This window comes from Phoenix dactylifera, chromosome 12 (genome assembly GCF_051530095.1).
Source record: "Phoenix dactylifera cultivar Ajwa chromosome 12, Ajwa_hap1_PhDact_Kaust_v1.1, whole genome shotgun sequence".
Classification (NCBI taxonomy): domain Eukaryota; kingdom Viridiplantae; phylum Streptophyta; class Magnoliopsida; order Arecales; family Arecaceae; genus Phoenix; species Phoenix dactylifera.
Genome location: NC_143201.1, coordinates 12,595,451 through 12,611,103, shown reverse-complemented (window position 1 = coordinate 12,611,103; position 15,653 = coordinate 12,595,451).

Here is a 15,653-nt window from a genome sequence, read left to right as displayed (position 1 = left end):
ACTCAATTGAATTCATTAGTAAACAAAAGATATACTCAAATGCTTTGAGCTCATCAAAATCAAATAGGGTTTTAATCAATCACTCCACAATCTCCCCCTTTTTGATGATGACAAAATATTGAGTATATGTAAAGTGAATTGCTCAATAAACAAGGAAATAAGATCTATAAATGAATTCAAGTGTCTGGTTATTTAATTTATCCAAGCTTGAAAGGTGTGAAACAATAAATTTTGGAGTTAAAGCTCCCCCTTTCATTTGGAATTATATAAGCCTTCATATCATGCAATCAATTGTTTGGCTTATATATATTTAATGATTTAGCTTTAAAAATTCAGATTCTCCCCCTCAACATATGCATTCTACTTTGTTTTGATTCTTTGAATTTCCTTTTTAATGCATTGAAGTTTTTGAACTTAAGTATTTGGTTTTTAGAGGGAAAATCTGTCAATTTGTTCTTGAGTAGGATTCAACTAATCTCCGAATATCCCTTGAATAGATTCTGGAGATTACTCCATTAGGAGCCCCAACAGAGAGATAATGAGCCTCGAGGTATCAAATCCACTAAGAACAAATTATTGTGTGTTTTAAAAGTTTTTTTTTTATTGATTTTCATTTATTCCTTTTACATATCTATTACATATTTCTCCCCCTTTTTGTCATCGTATCAAAAAGGAAGTGAATAGAACACACAAGCAAGCAGAGATCAATTGGCATAGTATTGAAATGAATATGTCTACTCATTGTATTGATGTATATATAAATACATTTGTGAATACAATAAGTAAAGCAAAAGATACATGTCAAAATAAAACAAAAGCAGCTAGGGTCTCCTTGAGGATGTGGCTCCTCCTCTCAATCTGTTCTGTTCCATGAGGAGAGTGACCCCGTCTGTGACATTCCCAAGCTGAAAGATAATGGCCGAAGTGGCCCTGCTGTGTGTGGTGGAGAGCTCGGTCAGGGTCTCCTGCAGTGTGTCCAACTTGGCGATCAGTACATTCGCCAAGCGCTCTGCCCCCTGGGTAGTGGTGCCCATATCCTGTCGGACGTTATCGCGCATCTTCCGAGTAGTGCTCGTGACTTCGCTCATGCTGTGGAACTGGGCTTGGATCAGGAACCTTACATTGTCGATCTCTTCCCGCACATGGGCCGTCATCTCAGCCACGGCGGACAGGAAAGGGACCAACGCTGAAGAAGGTGCAGGAGAAGGAGCAGGCATTGAACCCCGGAGCTCCCTAAGTAGGTCGTCTCGGAGATCTCTAACTATCTCCTGCCGCAACTCCCGGAGCTGCTCAGGAGCGATCTGGACCTCCATGGGCTGAGTAGGTGGAGCTGAGGAGGAGGGTCCGGCTGAGGTGGTGGGAGAAGAAGTGGAGGGAAAGGTAGGATAGTCTGAGTCTGGGTCAGGACTGGGGGAATGTCTGGTGGTATGTGTGGAGGTGGATGATTTCCTAACCCAGGTTCCCTCGACCTTCCGAAACCCCATCCTGTGTAGGGTTCCCGGACGCATGCGATCTGTCCATCGCAATGCGCGAGAGGGTTCCCCCTCAGGAATGGGAATCTCGGCCTCCCTAAACAGAAGAGTGAACATCATGCCATAGGGGAGGGTGAGCCTAGGTCTATCTAGTGGCTCACATAGATATCTATACATCATCTTGGGAAAGTTGATTGGAGTGTCCTGGAGGATGTAGAACATAAGAGCTAGGTCTCTCTCAGATACAAAATCGAAGCGGCCAGTCTTCGGAAAGAGGGACCTAGAGAGGATACTCAAGAGGAGCCGCATCTCAACTGAAAGTGAGCTAGCGGACACCTCATCTAAGGGGGACTGAGGTGGATGTCCTAGAATGGCCGTAAGGGCCTCAGTCCTATCCTCGGGGTGTGTGGGAGCCACCCTACTTGTGGAAGATGGAGGACCTGAGCAATGATATCCTCCGAAATGAACAATGGGACACCGGCTACCATGCCCTCGATACCCCCATCGCCCCTATGTACAGTACCGTAGAACTCCCTAACTAGGCCAGGGTATGTGGGGAGATCTAGGGAACAAAAATACTCTAAGCCCTGGGCCCGCAGTCTCTCTCCTATAGTAAAGCCCTCCCGGGAGAGAGAGTCGAAATCGACGTATCTCCCGGTGGAGACCGCCTTCCCGGCGCACGGCCTCGAGGGAACCTCCCTCGGCGGGGAACGAGCCGGAGGTTGTGGCCTCGCGGGATCGTTCCGAGCCTTGGAACGCCGCTTGGCACCGGTCGCGGGTTGGGGTCTCTTCCGGACAACGGCTTTACGAGGCATTTTGACCTAGGGAAGAGGAAGGAACCTAAAGAAGCCATGAAGATGGACGGGAAAAACCTTAAGGTCGGCCGGAGACGCTCTAGGAGTCAGCTCTAGGGCTTATGAACAGTGGCGGCGGTGAATAGAAGTGTTGAGTAAATGATGAAGTTAGGGTTAAAAAATCGGATCCCGACTGCGAGTCGACTCCACTGAGTCGCGAGTCGACTCGACCTCGAGTCGACTCCAAAATATGCGCGAGTCAACTCTCCTTATGCGCCTATTGACCTCGAGTCGACTCCCGACTGTATGCGAGTCGACTCCCCCTCTGCTGCCATCGATCTCGAGTCGACTCCCGTAAATGTGCGAGTCGACTCCCCCTTACGAGCCGACTCTGAAACTTACTCGAGTCGTCTCGAACTCTGGCACGCACCTAAAATCATGCTATGTTCGTGCCGAATGAGGGAAAATCACTAAGTTATGATCTGATTTGATGATTATTGAAAAGAAGCTCTATATTAACCACAATCTTATCATCAAAATCAATGAACTAGTGGAAAATACCACTAGGATGGATCAATCACTCCTAATCTCCTCCTAAGCACACTAAATCTCTCTTCACTTAGGGGTTTTGTAAAAATATCAGCTAATTGATCATCAGTGCAAACAAATTGAAGTGTCACATCATCATTCAGTACATGATCTCTTATGAAGTGATGTCTTATCTCAATATGTTTAGTTCTTGAATGCTGAATTGGATTTTTAGTTAGATTAATGGCACTTGTATTATCACAATTAATGGGAATTTTATTTTGTTTAATGCCATAATCTTCCAATTGTTGTTTGATCCACATGATTTGAGCACAACAACTCCCGGCTGCAACATATTCAGCTTCAGCAGTAGATAGTGCAACCGAGTTTTGTTTCTTGCTAAACCAGAAAATTAAGTTTTCTCCTAGAAATTGACATGACCCGCTGGTGCTTTTTCTATCAAGTTTACATCCAGCAAAGTCTGAATCTGTGTATCCTATTAAGTTCAGGCTAGATTCTTTAGAATACCATAACCCTATATTCTTTGTTTCTATTAGGTATTTAAAGATTCTCTTGACTGCAATTAGATGAGATTCCTTAGGATTAGACTGATATCTAGCACACATGCAAACACTAAACATGATATCAGGTCTACTTGCAGTAAGATACAATAAAGATCCTATCATACCTCTATATAGTTTCTGATCTACAGATTTACCTGATTCATCTTGGTCTAGTTTGCATGATGAGCTCATGGGGGTGCTGATTGACTTGTTCCCCTCCATATCAAACTTCTTAAGCATTTCCTTGATGTATTTAGCTTGATTGATGAAGATGCCTTCTTCAGATTGTTTGATTTGAAGCCCGAGGAAATAGTTCAGCTCTCCCATCATGCTCATTTCAAACTCACTCTGCATCAAGTCAGCAAATTCTTCGCAGAGACGATTGTTAGTAGCACCGAAAATAATATCATCAACGTAAATCTGCACTAATAACATATCTTTGTTTTCCTTTTTCAAAAATAGTGTTGTATCTACATTTTTCCTAGAGAATTCATGATCTAGTAGAAATTTGCTAAGTCTTTCATACCATGCTCTAGGTGCTTGTTTCAAACCATAAAGTGCTTTGCTCAATTTATATACATGATTAGGGTATTGATGATTTTCAAAACCAGGAGGTTGTTCTACATATACCTCCTCATTAATATACCCATTTAAAAATGTACTTTTTACATCCATTTGAAATAATTTGAAGTCCTTAGAGCATGCAAATGCTAGTAAAAGTCTAATTGCTTCAAGTCTAGCTACAGGAGCAAAGGTTTCATCAAAATCTATACCTTCTTCTTGATTATAACCCTTTGCTACTAGTCTAGCCTTATTTCTTATTACAATTTCATTTTCATCAAGTTTATTTTTATAAATCCATTTGGTACCGATAATTGAATATTCAGAAGGTCTTTCAACTAGATTCCATACCTTGTTTCTAGTAAATTGGTTTAATTCTTCTTGCATTGCATTTATCCAATTTACATCTTTTTCGGCTTCTTCTATGTGTTTGGGCTCAAAATGTGAGACAAAGGCTAGACGATTATTTAAGTTCCTAAGGGATGCTCTAGTCCTAACTGGTTGAGATGGATCATCTAGAATTAATTCCTTAGGATGCCCGTGAGCAAACCTCCAAGCCTTAGTCAGCCCATGATCCATAATAGTCTCTTGGCTTGATGATGCATTTCCAATTAATTTTTGATTATCATCTTGTAATGTCATCTCATCTATCTTTTCTTCAAGAATTTCAGCATCATCATCAAAATTAACTCTCTTGCTAGAAGAGATATCACTAGAATCATCAAAAACAACATGTATAGATTCTTCTATAACTAGGGTTCTTTTATTAAAGATTCTATAGGCTTTACTAGTTGTGGAGTACCCCAAGAATATACCCTCATCAGATTTAGAGTCAAATTTTCCTAGATTATCTTTTCCATTATTATGAACAAAACACCTACATCCAAAGACATGAAAATAATTTACCTTTGGTTTTCTGTTTTTCCAAAGTTCATAAGGTGTTTTCTTTATAATAGGTCTCAATAAAACTCTATTTAATATATGACAAGAAGTATTGACGGCTTCTTCCCAAAAGTACTTAGAGAGGTTACTTTCACACAACATAGTTCTAGCCATTTTCTCTAGAGTTCTATTTTTCCTCTCCACAACTCCATTTTGTTGTGGTGTCCTAGGTGCAGAAAAATTGTGTGTTATCCCCTTTTTACTACAAAACTCATCAAATAAATGATTTTCAAATTCGGTACCATGGTCACTTCTAATAGCTATTACTGAAGTATCTCTAGCATTTGTTACTTCTTTATGAAATTTCTTGAAAATTGAAAATGCTTGATCCTTATGGCCTAAGAACATGACCCAAGTATATCTAGAATAATCATCTACGATAACTAGACCATATTTATTTCCACCTAGACTTGTGGTTCTAGTTGGTCCGAATAAGTCCATGTGTAGCAGTTCTAGAGGTCTAGAGGTAGAGACACAATTTATAGATTTAAGGAGTTCCTTGATTGTTTGCCAAATTGACATACTTCACATATTTTATTCTTTTCAAACTTTAATTTTGGCAAACCTATCACAGAATCTCTTTTAACTAGTTTAGATATGGTGTCCATGCTTGCATGACCTAGCTTACGGTGCCATAACCAACTAGCATCATTATCCTTAGTTTCATTAACAACTAAACATGGGTTGTGTTTGGCTAGATCCTCAAGGTCTACAACATACACATTTCCACGTCTTATTCCTTTAAGAACTAAACTATTGTCATTTGGGTTTGTTATGATGCATAGTGATGGTTTAAACATAACATTATAACCTCTATCACATAATTGACTAATGCTTAATAAATTATGCTTAAGACCATCAACATATCGAACATTATCAATAAAAGTTGAAGGGGTAATTCGTACTTTATCTATACCAATGATGTGACCTTGGTTATTGTCTCCAAAAGTCACAACACCTCCCTTCTTAGCTTCAAGGGTGAAGAATTGATCTTTGTCACCCGTCATGTGTCTTGAGCAGCCACTATCCAAGTACCAACAATTTTTGTCGACCTTGGCTGCAAGACACTCCTACACAAGCAAATCATATAGTTTTAGGTACCCAAGTTTTCTTGGGTCCTTCATGGTTAATAGGGTTGGTTCCTTTTGGAACCCAAATTCTTTTAATTTTTCTTTTAGTTTTTCCTTTCCTATAATTACACATATTTGCTTTATGTCCTAAAGTTCCACAACAAAAGCAGGTTATTTTCTTAGTTTTACTTTCCCCTGCTTTAACAAAGAAGTTACTAAGAAGTTTTTGCTTATGTTTAGGTTTATACCCTAAACCCGCTCTATTGAATACCGCTCGTTGACTATTAAGTATCATATTCAATTTTTCAGAACTATATGTAAATTTTTCAACCAAGGGTTTGTATTTTGCAAGTTCTTTAGTTAGTGTTTGTTTTTCTGCTTCTAGATCATTTAGTTCTTTTGTGAGACTCTCATTTATATGTTTATTGTTTTTGGGTTCTAATGTTTCTTTGTTCAGCCTTTCATTTTCTTTAGTTAAGATATTATTCTTTTGTATCAAGATTTGGTTGCTTGTTTTAAGTTCTGCATTTTCTTTGATAAGAACATCTTTATCCTTAACTAATGAATCATACTTACGGAAATGAGTTTGGTTAGTTACTTTTAGTTCTTTGTTTTTAACGTTTATTGTTTTGTATTCATCCATTAATTTATTAAAAGCATCATATAATTCATCGAAAGTAAAATCTAAATGTGGTGCGGATGTTACCTCATTTTCATTGGCCATGAAGCAGAAATTGGCCTTTTCTTCTTGTTCCTCATCCGATGATGATGATGATGCGTCGGAGTCCGATAGGGTGGTGACAAGGGCTTTCTTCTTCTTGTACTTGCTCCCCTTCTTCAGTAAAGGACACTCAGCTCTGATGTGTCCCGGCTTCTTGCACTCATAACATCCAATTCCCTCATTTTCCCTTTCCTTACCTTTATCCTTGCGATAGAAATTTGAGGGACCTCTCCTTTGATGAGAGGATTTCTTTTGGTTGATGAATCTTCTGAACTTACGTACGAGAAGAGCCTCATCATCCTCTCCCTCATGATCTTCTTCTTCACTGCTGCTACTGCAAGAGAAGTCTTTGTTAGATGATGTAGATTTAAGAGCTATTACCTTTTTCTTATGGGTGGATTCTTCTTCGCTGTGTTGCTTCATTGTTAGTTCGTGCGTCATTAGGGATCCAAGAAGCTCCTCAAGAGGAAGCTTGTTCAAATCCTTTGCTTCTTGGATTGCCGTCACTTTGGCTTCCCATGACCTTGGTAGGCAGCGAAGAATCTTCCTGATAAGATCACTGTTAGTATAGTTTTTGCCAAGGCTTTTTAGGCCATTGACAATGTCAGTAAATCTAGGGAACATGCATGTGATTGTTTCATGAGAATCCATCTTAAATAGTTCATACTTATGAACCAATATATTTATTTTGGATTCTTTGACTTGATTCGTGCCCTCATGGGTCACTTCAAGTCTATCCCAAATCTCTTTTGCAGAATTGCAAGTAGAGACCCTATTGAATTCATTCCTATCTAATGCACAGTAAAGCACATTCATTGCTTTGGCATTGAGTTGTGCCTTCCTAAAGTCATGGTCATCCCAATCCTTTTCAAGTTTAGGTACAGTGACACCCTCTACATAGATGAAAGGGATGTATGGTCCATTCAATATAATGGTCCACATCTCATAGTCTTGGGCTTGGATAAATATTCTCATCCTAGCCTTCCAATATGAGTAGTCGGATCCATTAAAGAATGGAGGTCTTTGGGTGGACTGACCCTCAATGTGGGAAGATTCAAATGGGGTTGTCATTTCGATCTTTTACTCTTAGGGTAGAAGAGTTTAGGCTCTGATACCACTTGTTGCCCAGATAGACAACCCAAGAGGGGGGGGGGGTGAATTGGGTTTTAAAAATAATTTTGCAATTGAAACGTTTGTGAATGACTAATTAATACTTTTGCAAGATGAATAATTAGTTGCTATGTGCTGTGAGTGAAATGAGAGTGAGAGAAAGAGACACAAGCAATCACAAACACAATGTTTATAGTGGTTCGGAGCTTACCCTAGCTCCTACGTCCACTCCCCAAGTCTCACTTGGGAATTCACTATAACCCCTCGGATTACAACCGGTTGTTTTACAAGCTCACAACCCAACTTGTTGTTTTACGAGCTCACAACGAACTCAGTCGGTTTTCCCTGGCTCACCGACTAGAACCACCCCGATTGTTTTCCCAGGATCACAATCGAACCCTTATACGTTGGTTTTACCCTCGGCTCACCAACCAACCTCTACACACTCTTGATTCAATCTCCTGATTGAGTCAAGCAAAGATAAGATGGAAAAAACAGAGACAAACCGAAAAACAGAGCTTCTAAAAAGCAGATATACAGCGATATAAACTATAGAGAAGTTAAGAGCCCTCAAACACGTTTGAGTTGGAGTAGAGTAGGGCTTCTTGAACTGTGAGTCTCCTCTTGAATGTCTGGTCGACTTGAAGGCAGGAGGAGACTTCTTTAAATGCTGGGAAGAGGTAGCTGGATGGAGTTAATGGCGCTCTTCCTTCTTTTCTGTTGAAAACCAGTTGGCAGAGATAGGATGCTTGATTTCTTTGAGTGGAATAGTGCTTCTCTACCTTGCTACAGTCCTCTGTGGCTATTTAAGCCATCTCTCACGGAAACTAGCCGTTAGACACCTTTTTCTGCCCGTTCTGCACACTCTGCACATCCTGACAATATGTCCGTTGGGGTCGGAGTCGACTCGCGCGATCTGGAGTCGACTCGGCTGTAGAGGGAGTCGACTCATGCTTTTCTGGAGTCGGCTCGGCAACTGTTCCGGATTTGAATTAAAGTGACCTCCGCGACTGGGAGTCGACTCGACTTAACCCGGAGTCGACTCGCCAACTTCTGGAGCTGACTTGCCATTTTCGGAGTCGGCTCATCCCATGAAGTCCATGGAGCTAATTTTTCAACTTGGCCCACTCGAGTCGACTCGACAATCCTGGGAGTCGACTCGGCGCTCAGAGCCCGAACTCCCGATCTTCTGTCTTTTGGCTCGTCCAGTCTTGGAGTCGACTCGGACTGTTCCGGAGTCGACTCGGCTCTCAGTTTCCGAAACACAGCCTTCTGCCTTTTTGATGTAGCGCTGCCTTGGAGTCGACTCGAGCTGTCTGGGAGTCGACTCGGCTCTCAGAGACAATAATTCGGTCTTCTGTCTTTTTTTTGGGGTCGCGCTGTCTCGGAGTCGACTCGCGCATTGCGGGAGTCGACTCGGATCTCAGAGTCCGAAAACTGCTCTCTGACTTTTACCTTGTGTACCACTGAGAGTCGACTCTCGCTTTCTTTGGAGTCGACCTGCCAACCATCGGAGTCGACTCGCGTTCTACAGGAGTCGACTCGAATCTCAGGGTCGAAAATCGCTCTCTGACTTTTCTGTTTGTAACTCCTTGGAGTCGACTCATACTACTCCAGAGTCGACTCTGTAAGCATCGGAGTCGACTCGCGCACTTCAGGAGTCAACTCGCTGACAGGTTTTGAGTTGAGTCTTTCTGTTCGTCTGTCTGTTCTCAGTCGGAGTCGACTCGTAATGATCCGGAGTCGACTCGAGCCCGTGCCAGGGATTCTGATACGCTTGGTGTCGACTCGTACTATTCTGGAGTCGACTCGAGTCTCAGACTTTGGCTCAAACTAACTTCTTAACTTATCAAAATATCTTGAACCAAATCTAGAAACACTTAGACAAGATTTTCACTAAAACACTCAATTGAATTCATTAGTAAACAAAAGATATACTCAAATGCTTTGAGCTCATCAAAATCAAATAGGGTTTTAATCAATCACTCCACACTTACTGATCCCCTCACGGACAGAGCCTAACATACTAGTTTGGATGCGGTCAGACTGGACGAGGGCGCGTACCAAGGACCTTCTTGCTTGGACCAGTAAAGAGCTAGACAGACGGGTCGACGAAGGATGGATTTGGAGGATGGATTTGCATTCCCGGATGGCACTTTTTCTTTGAAAGTAAGCTTGGGGTTGTCTACCTATCAGGAGTATGCTTGCTAGACGAGAGATGTGGATGACCACGATGTGTGAGGTATGCTCGAAGACTGAGGAGACTATCAGTCACTTTCTTCTTCGGTGCCCTACAGCCATGCAGATCTGGAGATGTTCACCAGTGCCGGTCCATTTGGAGTGGGAATTGGTGGAGGATTTGCTTCGGTATCAGAGAGATTCCCTCCGGAGGCCGAGTCCTATAGAGATAGGGATCGTGGTGGCTTACTTGGCCTAATATATCTAGTTGGATTGGAACGACCGCCTGTTTGAGGGCACGAGGTCGTCTCCATAGGTTGTGATGGATAGAGCCATGTGGTGTGTGGTGGAGGTTACTAGTTTGGCCACATTGTCCTCATCTGAGAGAGTCAGGGATATCTGAGGTACCTGCTCCGCTGTCTCAGCGTACAGGTTCATCTATTTTTTTTAGGTACCGCCACCCCCTGGTTATCTTAAGATGAATTTCGATGGCGGTATGGTGGGGGATGGCACTTTTGGGGGAGTGGGTTTTGTAATCAAGGACCATGGGGGTACATTCCTTGCAGCTGGAGAGAGGAGCACACCTTGTTTGACAATAGTGGGGGTGGAACTCCGGGCAGCATGGGAGGGTAATATGTATGCAAGACGAGTGCTGGAGACCAACAGCTTATTCCTTGAGGGTGATTCATCCATAGTGATTGACCGGATTAAGGGAGCGGACAAGTACGGGGATGGCCATCCATTGATACGGGACGCCCGCACATTGGTGAGGGAGTTGACCTGCTTCCGGATAGCTCATGTATTTCGGAAGGTGAACAGTGCAGCTGACTGGGTCGCCTCATAGGTTGCTCAGCACTCCGGGGAGGCTCTTTGGACAAGCTTAGCCAGTATTTCACACCTTCTGTACTGTTTACTTTTATTAGATTTGACAAATTGTATTCACGCTACAGCTATATGAATGGAAAGTCGTTTTGACCCCAAAAAAAAACAAAAAAATGCGGTACAGTGTGGACAGACAAAATATTTTAAATAATTAATAAAATTAAAAATATTAGGGTTCCAAAATATATATACATATATATATATATATATAAACATATACATATATATATATATATATACATATACATATATACATATACATATATATATACATATATACATATACATATACATATACATATACATATATATATATATATATATATATATATATATATATATATATATATATATATATATATATATATATATATATATATATATATATATACATACATACATATACATATACATACATATATATATATATATACATATACATATATATATACATATACATATACATATATATACATACATATATATATATATATATATATAGACAATAAATACATGATTGCTAATATATAATAGTAATTAATTAAAAATAAAAAATATATTTAATTTGAAGACAAGTACAAATAGCTATAATAAAAAAATGTAGATTTTTCTTTTGATAGGAAAAAAACGAATTGATAGCTTAAACTACAAAGAGGAAAAAGTGTTATAGGGTTTTAGAGTTACAGATCCTGCTGTAAGTCGCAAAATAAACATACATCCCAGAACATCACATCCTGAACATCATTAAAACATATAGAACAGAAACTCACGATACAGTAGTTAGTGATACTTAAAACCAAAAGGTAAACCAACAGATAAAACATCCTAAAGAGAATTAGCAGATTAGTTGAAGGTAAGAATGATCCCACATCCACTCATTAAGACTTGGCAAGAGAAACAAAGAACCCGTCAGCCTGAAGGATACTGGCAAAGGCTGGATGAATAGAATCACCCGGGGACCGCATGACGTTCCCTCGCAAAGCCTGGTTGGCCATGAAATCTGCTGCTCAGTTGGCCTCATACTAAGTGTGAGAGATCATAAACATCAGCCAGGTTGCCTTCCATGATAGGACGTCTTTCAGCAGGTGTTTGTGCTTGTGCCTGGTGAGAAGAGATTTAGAAATCCAAGTAACTACAGTCACCTTCCAACCAGACCTGCTGTGCGTTAAAATCAACCACAGCTGTTTGGAGTCCCTACCAAGCAGCTACGAGCTCAGCGAAAGGCACCAAAGAGGGCTGCCACTAGCTCTTAACAATTAGCTACAATGATTTCTAAATACAGACCCGGCAGTTGCTTTATTATGTGTGACAAAGGCATCCAAAGAAGGCATCCTATTTCAACATCGCCCATCAACCGACCCATCCTACGAGTCTTCCGGATGAGGGGGTGACCATTCCCAAACCAATCCGCCCCTCGGAGCCAATCGATAACCACAGATGAGTTTCCCTCAAGGCAGACCTGCTCCACACCAAGTACCTGCCACGCATAGGATATATCCTCCCAAGCTGCCCACAGCTCTGCCCCGACCACTATGAGTCCTAGTGTGCGCCGCCCTGCTGCTGCAATCATCCTACCAAGGTGGTCTCTGATCACAAATCCAACCTCTCCAGTCACACCATCCACTGACCGACTGCCGTCAAAGTTTACTTTGAGATAGCCAAGGGGTGGGGTACCCAAGAAACAAGGGAAAACCGAGGCACTGAAGCAGTATGAAGAGTACCCCAGATGTTTCTGGCTATCCCAAAAGAAAACCCAACGGTAGTCGCAAGAATCTCCCTCGTTATAGCGTCGCTCTGTCCACCACCATCCTTGGAGACGACCTCCTCCCCTCAAACAGGCCGGCATTCCTGTCCAACTAGATGTACTAGGACAAGTATGCCACAAAAATCCCAGCCTCAATAGATCTAGAACTTCGTATGGAAACTCTCAGCAGATGAATCATATCTTGCACAGAAACCACTGAGTCGGGTAGTGGGACCGATAACCTCCTCCATATCTCTCGGGCTCTAGGGCACTGTAGAAGGACATGCTCGATCGTCTCCTCGATATCTGCACACACCTCACATTACTGAGAGATCACCATGCCATGTCGAACTAACAAGCTCCTAGTTGGAAGGCAGCCCTAGGCCACCTTCCAGATAAATAATGCTACATGGAGGTGAATCCGCAACCTTCATATCCAACCACCCTCAATCTGACGAGCTGGCTCCTACTGGTCAAAGCATGAAGATCTCTAGCTCGAACCTGCGACCGTCCCGTTAGCATCCATACTAGCCTGTCATCCCCCTCTGGTGGAGACCGAAAGAGACAGAACCAACTCCGCTAACTGCTCTCCAAAAGCCTTCCGGATCAACTCCTTCCTCCATCGACCCCCCTCTGAAAATACTTGAAAAATATATTTACCTACTATAATGTTTTTTGAAATAATGAAACACAGTATCATGCCAATCGTATATAAAAATGTGTTGCATATCACTCCAATACAAATATGTTGTAAATAACATACATAGTAGGACTCTTCCAAAATACAACTTTGTACTTGAAAAATACAATAGTTTAAAAAAATATTGTAAAACAATGGCTAAGAATAAATATAATCATGCCCATTCTCAACCCTTCATTATTATTGCAGCAGCATATGTGGCACGTAATTGTGAAACATCAACTTTTGTAATGGTAATCTAGTGACCGGTCGCTATGATCTTAAAAAAATGCATCACATAAATGGCATAATCAAGCCTACAAAATGACACAGTCAATAAGATGATACAGTGGCACAGTCAATAAGATGGCATGATGGCATAGTCAATAAAATGGTACAATGGCATAGTCAATAAGATGGCACATTGGCACAGTCAATATGATGGCATAGATTTACAATCCATTATACCAGCACATTGGCACAGTCAATACGATGGCATAGATTTACAATCCATTATACCAGCACATTGGCACAATCAGTACGGTGGCACAATAGCATAGTCATTAATTAGCACATTGGCATAATCTATACATTAGCACAATAGAAGTGTACAGGAAATGGTAGAGTGGCATAGATAACTCACCCTTCACCTTGCTATGGGCAGTCAATAAATTGAAACCTCCAATTGCACATATCATCAATGGAGTAGACTTCTCGTGCCATCATATCTAACTAGTTCACCTACAACATATAATTGAACATCATAAAAATGTAAGAAATGATATTAGTTTGCTAAATATTCCATTTTCAAAATTAATACTTATAAATCTACGAGTGACTCTTCTGTACTCTCCTTTAGAAATAGAGTTTTAGTGCCTAAATAATTTGTAACTAAGATCAACAGTCAACAAATGCCAATGTATTGTCGTGCATAAGGGCATAAACATCAGCTTGAATTCCTTGAACAAGGGACGTGGTATGAAGTCTTCGATGCCTTCTCAGTAACCATCCACATCCTCATTAACATGTTTTAAATGAAAATAACATGGAAGCAAATGTTGCTAGACAATCAAGTATACTAAAGCACGACAATACCATAACTAAGCAAAACAATTACCATGAAGAAGGGTCTCAAAGAATAGCATGATTGCAAAGGCACTGGTGGATAGGCTGAAGCATATTGCTGCAGCAAGGACCAAAACACATCTATGATCTGTGTAGCAAAGTTCATGAAAGGGATCATAATTTGCATACACTACTTAATTTTATGCATACAATACTTATATCATTATCGATCATGTTGCCTGCTAAGATGTCATGCGGCTGCAACCTATTAATGATGCTGATGTCATCACTCCAAACAGACTTAGGCTGAAAGTTTAAACCAAAAATTATAGTCAATGACCTAGGCCAGAATTTTACGTACCGATCTATTTTTTGCCTTAGAAAGTCAATGACATGTTGACGTTCCCCATCCTTCCAAATTTTTAAGCCAGGGAAGTCATGACTGCTTTCAATAAACTCCTACGAAACACATATGTGTATATCAGATCAGAATGAAAATGTATATTGGATTAAATTGCAAGTCCACTTACTCCCTATCCTCCCTTTTGGAGGCTTTCTTTTTTCTATGCCTTCTTTTAGGAGTAGGGGAAATTGATGGTAGTGGGTGAAAGGACTGTGAAAGAGATGGAAGTCCTTAAGTACCCTCTATGTCATCCGCACCTCAGCAAACTGAATCTTTGCATGCTCCTTAGGTACTCTCGATCCACCATCACTCTCTAACTCATAAGGAGGCACATTAGTCTGTGCCTCATAACGGGATCCTTCAGCAACCTTCTCCCCCTTCATCACTCTGACTATCTCTTACAGCTCAATATTCAATTTCTACTACTCGGCAACAGCCTTCCTTAGCTCCTTGATCTCATCATTGTCCTCCATAACCATTCTCCGCTTAGCCTCCATAGCCATAGGTTGGTATGCACGGAGGAGCTTCATCTAAGCACAAATGGACAATAAATAAGATAAAGGAGTTAGAGAAGTGAAATATTAAAAAATGAAACGAAGTAAGACGTCGATACCGCATCACTACTGCATGCCATCTTAGTAGCACTTCTTTTTCTTGATGCCTTACTCCTCTTCCTTTGGACCTTTATCCTTTTTGGTAGGACAACTAGAAAGTCCCACTTCAAAGAGCAACTTCTCATCCTTTGCTACTCGTAGTGGGTCAATAATTTGAAAGTAGTAACAAAAATGTTAGTCCTCTAATTAAAAAATAAATATTAAATGGCACAAGGTCACATAAATCTCCCTCCTTCGGCCCCTTCAACAAGTATCCACAATGGCCTATTTCATGAACCAGGGTCTCTCCCAATTCCCAATTCTTAAGAGCAATCGATAATTTCTTGG